The sequence below is a fragment of the Panicum virgatum genome, chromosome 4K (genome assembly GCF_016808335.1).
Source record: "Panicum virgatum strain AP13 chromosome 4K, P.virgatum_v5, whole genome shotgun sequence".
NCBI classification, from domain to species: domain Eukaryota; kingdom Viridiplantae; phylum Streptophyta; class Magnoliopsida; order Poales; family Poaceae; genus Panicum; species Panicum virgatum.
The window spans coordinates 13714050-13725850 of NC_053139.1; positions in this window are offsets into that span (position 1 = coordinate 13714050).

An 11801-nucleotide genomic window follows, 5' to 3' on the forward strand; every position below is an offset into this window, starting at 1 on the left:
GGCAAAGGCTCATCTCTAAGGGCACCAAGAGCCTTCTTGTACTCTTGGTACACTCCTTCGGCCCGCCTGGCAACCTCGGGTATGACCCGCTCGAGTTCCACCATTCTAGTCTGAACCCACTCCAACTCCGTGATCCTACTCTTAAGGTCAGCCTTCTCGTTCGCATCCCCCTCCACAGTCCTCCGAAGGCTCTCCAGAACCTTCTCATTATCCGAAGCAACAGACTCTAGCCTCGAACACCTGGCTTTCAGTTGTTGGTTCTCATCCTTCAAAGCCAGAATTTCAGCCTCAGCCTGCCGGAGCTTGTCAGCCAAACCCAGTCTCTCGGTGGCACTCGCCACCCGAAGGTCCACATCCGCTTTGGCCTTCTGCATCAAAGCTCGGCTGGCGTGGGCAAGCTTCTTGCTCAGCTCAGCAACAATGAAAGCAGCGTCGGAGGTAGACGCCTCTGCCACGGCTGCATCAAATCCTGAATCAAAAACAAAATCACCTTCGGAAACACTAAAAATTGATCAAGAGACAAAAATAAAGCAAGACCCCACACCTTTCTCGGGAGGGAGAATCCCAGTCGCGCCAGGCCCATGCATCACGGCCAAGAGCTGCTGCATCGACGCCGATACAGCTGCACAAAATAACATAAGCAAAAACCCCCTCGGAAGCGGCGAACAAGCCAGGAAATCAGGAAAAGCCAAGTAGGTGAAACTTACCAGACTTGTCGAAGGTCATCCCCTCCAAAACCTCCACCTCTTTGTCCGAAGGTGGAGCAGAGGAACCTCCACGAGCCTCTCCACCTCTGAGCGCCTTCAGCGTCTCACCTATCAAGATCTCCCCCTCCTCGATGTTCACCGCAAGAACAGGCTGCACGTCCTTCGGCGCCGGAGCCGAGTCCTTCAGAACATCGGCCGTCGAGGCAGCCCCCTTCGGTACGGGCGGCTTCGGAAGGTCCACAGGCTTGGCCCCGGTCTTGACGAGGCTCTGAATCCTCCGGCGTTTCGTCGTACCTTGGGATGAACAATGAAGATTAATCAATGCTTTCGCCACCTCAACCCGACGGCCGGAACCGAAAAGCATGGTCCCGTACTCATCGCTAAGATCATAACAGGATCTAAAAAGCCTCCCTTCGGGAACTACAATCTCCCCGCCCACCGTCCCCATGAGCTCTTCCATAAATGAGGGCGTACCGCTATCGCCCGAAGAAACCTCTTCATCTTGCGCCTTTCTCTTGGCGCTCTCAGCCTGCGCAACTGAAACCTTCGTGCTCGAGGGTTTCCGTCCACGACCACGCCCCCGCGTACCGGTAGCCCCGGAGCTCCCCTCCTCCTCCACCTTAGCCTTACCTCTGGATTTCGCCTCAGGGACCTCTGAACCTACGTTCCCTGGCGGCGTCATCCTTGGAACGGCGTTAGCCAGAACTGGCCGAAGCTCGTAAGGGACGCCCATCTCAGCTAGGCACCGGTTCAACCGAAGGTTCCCTCCGCACACCTCCACCAAAGAATGGTACTCCTTTTTGTTCCATGGCCCCAGTATCTCCGCAGCCCGACGCTCTAGGTCATCAACAATAACTTCGTCGCTGGCACCTTCGGGTATCCGAAGCCCAAAAACCGGAGAAATCACATCGTACTTCAAACCAACAAAACGCTTGCGCTCGAACCTCAACGGAGACCAGCCAGCAGCCAGTGGCCAAATCTTGGCAGCCAGAAATTCCTCGATAGCATCCCTGCCACCACAAACTTGGCAAGCCGACATGAAAGCTTCCAGGCACGACTTGTAACCTGGCCCACATTTGTTGAAGGCAGGCTGATAAACATGATCGAACAACTCAATATCCGAAGCAAGAAGATACTTCTCCTCGCTAGAACCTTCGGGATCAGGGAAGCCAATCTTCGCGTAAAACCAGTACCCCAACCAGTTCCCCTCCCACTTATTCTTGTAAGCTGTCGAGAGCATAACCTTCAACAGGCCAGTCCTTTTATTCGGCTTACGAGGAACGAAGGTGCAACAGCCGTTCTGAACCTCGCTAAGCTCGGCATCATCATCTACATATACCTTACGAGGCTGGCAGTGCAGCTGAAAAAGTCTGCAAAAGGCATCCACAGACACCTCCCCTCCGAAGCTCCGCACTACCCACAGAAATTTGGCCAATGTAACAATCTCGTTCGGAGTGGAATGATGTAGCTTTGCATTGAATGGCTCCAAAAGCTTCGGCACAATTGGATCCATCGGAAGTCTAAGTCCCGCTGTAAAAAAATCCTTAAAGAATACAACCTCGCCAGTCTCCGGTACAGGAATCAATTCTGCCCCCGGAGGGCGACAAACGCCCTCGGCGAAATAGCCCTTCGTAACGTATAAGTCTATCATGCTCTGAGATACGACAGATGGCTCGAAAAGCAGTCTTACGTTTCTCCGGAGCCATCAGTTCCGACACGTCCACAAACACAGCAGAAAGGCTCTCGCTGGACTGCTGCTGCTGAGACGGCTGCGAACCACCCGCCTCTCCTTCAGAAGCTGGACCAGAGTCTGTACGGAGAACCGCCCTCTTAATGAATGCCATAACTACAAAAATAAATAAAAACAAAGCCAAATTAGAAACAAAGGCTCAAACAAACCTTCGATCAACCTCGCTGTCTGTTTAGTGCGAGCCATGAGCCGCAAAGTTACTTACACCGAAGAAAACGAGCAGCTTCACCGCGCACGAAACTAGAACGTTCGCACAAAGCGCTTTATAGCAAAAAGCGACGAAGGAAAGCAAAGCTCGAGAGGGCACATGTTTTACCCCCCTCCGCTTATATAGGCGGTGAAAAGGAACAGTTCCAGTGGTAAAACCGAGGAGACGGCAGCCCAAGCGGCGCAATCGGAGAACGACACGTATACAACAAAAACCGACCGTTGCAGCCGACGGTTTGGGAGACATTTTTCCTCGGGAACTTCCCGAAGGTTACACACAATCTTCTTTAATAACAAGGGTTCGGACCGTCGGCTTCGGACCTCGCCCTCGTGGAGCTACTGTTGGGGATTGGACCTTCGGGTCAAGCCCTCACCCTCAGAAATGCTCCCTAACCTGTTTGCAGGGCCACAACGAAATGGAACCAAGCATACCCGAAGGTACCGGATGAACTCTAAGAAGCGGAAGTTCAGAAACCATGATCTTCGGTCCGAAGGATATAACCTTCTGAAGGCCGAAGGCAACGAATGGCTGCACAGAGGCGCACACCCAAACATCAAGACCTTCGGACCGAAGAGTGCCACTTCCGTCGTGCCGAAGGTGGCGACCGGCCACCTGGAAGCATAAACTCGAAGATCAAGACCTTCGGGAAAAGATCCCACGACCGGGAACGAGGATGACGGCTGGTCGATCGAAGGAACCTCCATGACCCAAACTCCCGGAGGTACCCGAAGGTTGTCGTATCCTTCATCGGTTGAAGACATGTGAGCAAAACGTGAATATGTGAGAAGGTCGGATCTGTACACCTCCCGAATACGTGAGAAGGTCGGATTTGTAAACCTCTCACCTTGTAATTTTACCCCGGAACCGGCTAATAGTGAGCTGTAAATGAGTTGGGAGGGGGGCAATTTAGGAAAATCTGACCGAGGGATAGGGCTATAAATAGCACCCTTTCTCCACAGTATAAAAGGATGAATTTTCTAATTATTATTGGAGTGTTCGACACCTACTTTTATTGTCGATGCTTCCTGTCTGGGCATGTAACAAGAACACCCCAACACGGAGGACCGGTGGACGCACGACCCGCGGGAGGAGTTCCGGCGGTCCATCGCGGAGGTGATCGCGGCGAAGCGCCCAACCCAGTCCATTCCCCTCTCTTCCTTCTACCCCTCCTCTGCTCCGTAGGCGACGAGTTCGACGAGGTGGCGCCCCGCGACGCCGCGCTGCTGCAGTCGGTGGAGGAGGCCGTGCTGGGCCAGATCACGGGGCCCGCCGCCGACGCCGGCGCCACCGGCGCCGAGGCCGATCTCCGCGGCCGCCCGCCGCCTTCACTCTCCTCGCATCCCTCGTCTGTGCGTCCTCCCCGGCGTAACAGCCTAGTTCGTCGGGCGTGGAGGTCGGGAGCTGCTAGTCCGAGGTCGCCTTCATCGGCTCTATATGCTCACGCACGGCTGCCGGTGGCTGCTGCTACTAAAGCAACATCAATAGTCTGAGACAATTTCAATATTGAGATTCCCAAATTAACACAATAATCACAGCCTCAAATTGGCAAAGACATTTAATCATCTTAATCCATACTGAGCTACAATATCAGTTCACATCAATTTACAATCTCAAATCAAAATTTAGTCACAGCATAGTCCGCTTCTACTCTGAAACTTGCTTAATTGGAACGGCTGCCCGGCGAGCTGGACTGGAACGCGAGGTAGAGCCGGGACCCCTTGGACACGATGGTTGGTGCCGCGGCACGAGCTTGCATTGGCCCGGCTGGCACGACCCGTAGCTCTCCCGGGACCCCCGGATGGACCCGCCGTCGTCGTCGGGCAGGGGGCCGCCCACGCCGCGCCGGCAGCTGCAGGACCTGCTCCCTCCCGGGCTCAACGTCTGGATGGAGTCGCACGCTATCCGGAAGCCCTCGGCGTCGGGAGCACTCGCCGCTCTCGCGCCGCCGGCGCCGCCGAGGCTGGATGACCACCACCAGCAGCAGCAAGCCACGCCTCCGCGGGCGCCCATCATCATCTACGATGCCTCGCCCAAGGTCATCCACGCCAACCCCAGCGAGTTCATGGCCATTGCTGCTAGACCAGGCGGCGTCGCGTTGGCGTCGGCGTCGGCGGCGGCGCTGCAGGGGCGGGGGAGGGCGTCGCGGAGCAGAGGAGAGAAAGGAAGAGAGTGAGACGGGCTGGGTTGGGCGGACGGGCTGGACAAAATAGGCTCGGGTCAGGCGCCGGGGCGAGAGCTGATTTGCGTCCACGTAGGCGAGAGTGGTAAAAATGTAAAATTTTTCTCTCTTCAATACTGATTTTGTAGTGCTAAAAATAAGAGTGCTATCTGAGGTGCTCATCATTATAATGGTATAAGGTTAAATTCCCCGAAGAAGAGGACGCGGATCAAAAAGAAGGGAAGGGAAGTTTCATAAAAGGTGCGCTGTGTGAAATGAGACACCATTCTCTGCGTTACATGAATAAAGCATCCACACCGTAAAAATAAGATCAAACGCTGTAAATTGTTTTTGCTATCGTAAAAATAAGATTCATATATAGAAATGCTTCAGACTTGTGTGTACGTATCCAACTAAGATCACTTTATAAAGGCTCAAGTTTCATAATGGGGTGAGTTTCTTCTTCTTCCTTTTTTCTCACAACTGAACTGACCCAACAAACTCCAAACTTTGAACCCGGGCACCTTGCCCGTATATGAAATATGCGAACGTTGTATTGATTTCCTATTTGATACAAAAAATTTGCAGTACAAACGAGCTGAGCCGAGCCAACTTGTTATCTTAGGGAGCCGGACCAAACCTGCTCGTTATCCAGCCCTAATCAACAGTCCACTAAGAGATACACTAACTGTTGGACGATGCCCTATGTCCAGATGTTGTATGATGCAGTAGATTACCCTATTCTATGGCCAGTCCATCCGATGGTCGTGGTTGTCCGATCCTCCCCTGAGGTTCCATTACCATCCGGCGCAGGTGGTCCCTCCCGCTGATGCTGAACCGAGCGGAGCCCATGATTGGGAGTCAATCGAGGGGGGGGGGGGGGTTACGACGAGCCAAGCACGGAAATTATTACGACAATAACTACCATGGCACCATTAGCGCAAGGGGAGAGGAAGCATCGTCGAGAGCGGCACCTGTTACGGCATTGACGACATTAATCGACGAATGAGAATTTTCAAGCCGGCGACTCCTCCTTGCTATCCCCGTGCCCTGTTGCATCATGCTCCTCATACGCAATCCAATTCCATGGATTACGTAACACCAACAGCCTCAGGAGCAACTAGCGCATGCTGCACGGCAGGTGACTCTACTACGCCACCTGCAATGGTGATACGATCTGGCCTGCCGACGGTGGAATCGACGGAATCGATGGAGTTCCGTTGTTCGGCTCTGCCGGCCACGCCACAGACGCACGGCACTGCGGCGAGTAGTTGTGATGTGTCGCCAAGCCCAGGGCCGTTGCCCGCTGTAAATCCCACGAGGTTGGCTCAGGTGACTCCTCTGCAAGCCGTGTCACCGGGAACCATGGCAGCGCCTGAAGCGGAGAGGACGGACACGCACGTAAGTGTGCTGATACTGAACTAATTTTCTGCTATATCTGATTGGTTGCACTAATATTGAATATCAATTTGTTGGCGTAATGAATTATTGCGCTGGAGGATGCTCGATGAGCCGAGTGGAGCCGCACGACCGAAGAGCCTAGGGAAAAGAACCACATTGGCCTGGCTATAGAATTAATTATTCTATAGCCGACCACAAACAAGCATGCATATATATAATCCCAGTGCGCGAGATCTCAGTGCATTTTCTCAGTGCTGACCTCGTGGATCACTCAATTTCATTTTCGTTGGTTACTCCGCCCATCCTTCCCCTCCCGCGTAAGAGCAAGTATTGTGGCCGGCTGAGAGGTGGCGGGGAGTCGACGTGGCATAGGAGAGAGACTAGACCGGGCGACTCGCAAAACGCCGGCTGCGGCGGGCGGAGACGCGAGGGGCGTCCTGCACTGATCTAGCAGCGGGGGCCACCATCATTCCGCCGGCATCTCAGCCAGGGGCGGGCGAAATCTATTGCCCTTGCTCTAACTGCTAACCTCGTGGATCTCAGTGCGCGAGATCTAGCTCCGCACTAGGACTGCGGTGCGGCGACCGTCTCCTAGGCACCCGATTGCAGCTCCCCTGCTCTCTACTTGCTTTGTTCCTCCTCATGGTTTAATCCTTCTTCGTGAGGTGTATAATCTTGCTTTGTGACTTGTTTATTGTGCACCAATTTGTGACTTGTTTCATGCTTCTATGTTCTAAATTTTCTTCCTTGTTCACAGAAGGAGGTGTTGTTTCTTCGGGGAATTGAGTACCTATACTGAAGTGCCAAGAATTGGCGCGCTCTCAGGGGCCTTGCTACTGTTTGCGGCCCCACGTGGGCCCGTGCACTGTTCATGTGGGGCCCACGTACTATTCAGGCGGGATCCACGTGGGACCCACGTACTATTCAGGCGGGACCCGCGTGGGACCCACGTACTATTCAGGCGGGACCCACGTGGGGCCCACGATTCTATTAAGTTAGTCTTTTTATCTTAAAAAATATTTTCCTTCCATTATTTGATAATACAAAATATATTTAACTACTTCCTACACACAAAAAAATAATAACTAAACTTTGTATACTACATTTACATGTGGTAGTTGTACTACTTCTTGGGCTTCGATTTCCCTCCGTAAACCCACAAAATATAATTAAACTGTTCATTCATTTCTAATCTTACTTTTTTCCTACTAAAGTAATTAAACTATACCTACTGACACAAAAAAATATTCCTAAGGAAAAATTACCTGTACCTCTATACTATAATGCTTGAGATTTGCGCGCTCTCAGACACAAAACTACTATGCCCGCTTTATTGTAATTTTTATATCTAACTCAATACATCGATACGATGTTGCTTCGAATATAGTAACAGATAATATCTTTCTATTAATATTTTAGGTTCACGTTTTTTTACTAGTCTTAATTATCTCCGTGAACATGACCTTGTTTGAAGTGCAGGGAACAGAGAACTTGCACATATTCAGATATATTTATGAATTGATGTAAAATAGTCACTCATCGAGTAGTAATATTGCGAATCTCAAAGTGTATTATCATAGAATTAGAGGAGTAATAGGGAAATAGACTTTCTACCCTTGGACCCATATCATGTCATAATTAATTTTACTTCTCCAATCTTTGAAAATTACTCCAATAGGTTACTTGTCCAAGTCTTTTTTGTCTATTTGGTTGACCTATAGTACTGTGAGCTTAATTTCTATTAGACAATTACTTGTCTAAATTTTGGAAATTACTTCCGAATAAATGTTATTTGAAATAACTAAAAATCAAAACGGAGTGATTGTCTTACTCAACCACAGCAATCGAATTCCCACCATCCACAGTAACCTAACTCCTACTGTTGCCTCAGAAATCGAAATCGAATACATTTTGAGATAATTAGTGAAAATTATTTCTCTATTGACTTAATTTCCAAAGACATCCGTATATTCTCCCTGAAATCAGTCACATTGATGGCTAGCTAATAATAACACCCCTAGAATGTCTCCTCGTGCAATTTTAAATTAAGGCCATAAAGCCTCCATGTAGACCGCATGCTCAATGCACTGTCCGGCAAAAGAAGAGATCATAACTACTGCATCTTGACCGCGCATCTCGCTGGCCAGCGTGAGTCCGATCATAACTATATATAATGCGTGCAGGAAATTACTTCTGTATTAATAGCGAGAAATTTTATTTTAGTTTTGAAAGAAATATTTCTATAATTTGAAATTGCTTCTTCGGGTTCAGAAAATACAAATAGGCATGCCATTGTAAAATAACATTCAATATTACTTCTCTAACAATTTGAAATTACTCCATAGGTAATTGTTTAATTTTTTCAAATGTTGTCAAGGGCCAATCCAATGTTACTTTTCATATGGTGATAAATTCCACGCGTTGTCAAGGGCCAATTCGATATTATTTTTTTAGAAATTTTATGTATTACTTCTTCTTGTGAAATTAACATTCAATTTGTTGAAAATTACTACCCGAGAGTGCTGTCAAGGGTCCAAAACCATGAATATATTGCTCCTGCAGAAATCTCGTCCACACTTGCCGGTCGCGTCGCGCATGTTAGCATTAACTGCATTAACTCTTGCCGAAAATTAGTGTGTAGCTAGCAGTAGATAGCGTCTTAACATGCAGACTGGTTCACGGGTTACTTGCAGAGTGCAGGCCTTGAACAACCAAAGTTCAAGTCTAAACAGGAGATTGAAGCAATATTTTAATCAGAAAACCTCAGCCACATGCTTTACCAGCCACGGGACCGAGCAGCTCTGATGGAGGACGACAGCAAAGCTAGATCGGCTACGCGCATCCCACGAGAATTTGACTAGATTCACCGCAAACTACGTTAAAAGCAAACCAAATACTAAATTTTACTACCAACTTAAGTATTAAACGTAATTTAGATGCCGCCGAAAAACTACTTTTTACTCACATGCTGGAAGCATGAACCGTCTCAAAAAAAACTACTTTTTACTCCCTAGCAATCCAATTTATACTTCAGTGATACGCGGGCAAGGCAGCCCATAAGACACACACAAGGGGCACAACAAAATTTTTTGATTTCACGACCCACATGTAAGTGTATCCTAGTTTTTTACATCCGCATATTCTAGTTTATACTCCATCTAAGCATTTACATCAAACTCGAAAAGATATGACACGCTCATGGCGCCATATTCAATGGTCATCCAATGCCCAAAAAATATGCAAGTCATTAAAAATATATTAAATACTCCATGGCCGCGTCAACCCATGCGAATTTGACCAAACCCACCATGAACTATGTTAAAAGCAAACCAAACACTAAATTTTACTACAAACTCAAGCAATAACCAAACACTAGATTTTTACTTTCGCAGAAATCAGTTTATACTCACTATTCACATCTACTTAAAATTCAAAAGGTAATGAAACACTGATGGCGCCATATTAATTGGTCAACCAATACTCAGAAAACATGCAAAAAAATGAAACTGTAGTAAATACCATTGTCCCGCGCCAAACCCACGCCAATTTGAACAGACCCACCATAATATACATTAAATGCATACTCAATACTGCATTTTACTCCTATCTAAACAAATCATAGTAAATACCTCTCGCCGGAGTGTTGAATAATATTCAACACCCGGAGTGTTGAAAGCTCTTCGGTCCAAAGGACAAGAATCGAAGAGACCGTGAAGAAAACCAAGTCAAAGAAATCAAGACAGAGACAATTTACTATCACCGGTTAAACCGACGATAGGGAAATTGTACTCACCGGTGCAATCACAGAGAAGGCCTGCGGGCTAGGGTTTGGCACCGGATTAACCGGCGTTGGGTGTTTTACACTCGTCGGTGCATTGACTTGGAGTACACCAGTCTAGGGTTTTACACCGGTTGAACCGACGCTAAAGAAATTGCATACGTCGGTGCATTGACAGATGAAGACAGAGGAAATTCTATACACCGGTTAAACCGACGATTGGGTCTTGGTGAACGTCGGTGCAGTTGTCCAGAGAGTTAGTTTTTCAGCAACTACACTCATCGGTTAAACCGACGCTGCATCGGTTGATTACGTCGGTCGATTGAGGTAGCCGTTGAAGTTTAACGGCTAGTTGGAAAATGCACTCACCGGTTAAACCGGTGATGGCAAAAATGGGAGCATCGGTTTAACCGGTGATAGCTCTTTTTGTCAGCCTTTTTCCGACGGCTAGTTTGGGATGTGTGGGCTATATATATGCCACCCCACGGCTCATTTGTTTCTGCTGGAGACTAAGGAAGCATAAGACATTTGAAGAACACCTCCAACCACCATGGAGCTTCATTGTACATCATATAGGCTTAAGCACACTTGTGAGAGTGCTTAGTGCTTGTAATAGGGATTAGTTCTTGCGAGAGCTCCCTTGAGAGAAGTCTTGCTGCGGCAAGCAATCCTTGTGATCCGTCGTGTGACCCTCCGTCTTGCTGTGAAGTGGCAACGACACTTTGTGAGGGGGAAGAGGAGACCCCCTCCTTGGTGGAGAAGCTCCGTAGTGGTTTTTGGCCGGGTGACCGAGAGAGACGGTGGCGGTGCACGAGACTCGGTGTCTTGTGGGCACTCGCCTTTGCTTGCCGGTATTGTCTTGGTGGCGTAGTGCAAGACGGTGATCGGAAGAGCCTCAGTGTCCCGTGGACGTAGGCATTTGTGCCGAACTACGTTACATGACCGTGTCTACTCGGGAGTTTGCATCCCTCTTGCACTTACCTCTTTACTTATCGTATTACGTTTCCGCATTTACTCTATCTTGTGTACCTTTACTTTCCTAGTTGGTTTGATTAGAATTGGCTAGGTTGCAAGTCTTTTAGGGGTAAGTAGAGAGTAGCATAGATAAACCTTAGTCATAACTAGCATGTGTAGGACATATTAGGTTTATCTTATGCAAATAGTTTGAGCCCTAAGATAGAAAGCGATTAGCGACCCTATTCACCCCCTCCCCCTCTAGGGTCGGACACCCCGGTGATCCTTACACCATTATAATTACCTTTGGACAATAATTATTTTATAATTGAAACTGATGCATCTATATCAGGCTGGGTGCCACATTAAAACAAAAACCAAATAAATACTCTCCAAAGTCAGAAGAAAGAATATGTAGATATGCTTTAGGAATCTATAAGCTAAAAATAGTAAACAACACGGATAGAGAGATCTTAGCAGTGATCCATGCGCTGAACTCTTTTAGACTATACTTGGGTTTCAAAGAGTTTACAGTGAGAACAGATTGTGAAGCCATATGTCGTTACTATAATTAGATCAATAGCAAAAAGAGTTCTACTAGAAGATGGGTTTTGTTTGAGGATATTATTACTGGCAATGGTTATAAAGTTGTGTTTGAACATATAAAGGGGAAAGATAATAGGTTACCTGACTTGTTTTCTCATTCTTTTTCTTGCAGAATGATGAAGAAGACAACCAACTTCTCGGGCATTGAGACTTTTGTCTTTTCTCCTGAAAACAAGCTTCGAGTGTTTCCTCCAAACTCATATAAGTTCAAGCCCAGAGATCATATTGTCCTAGATGAA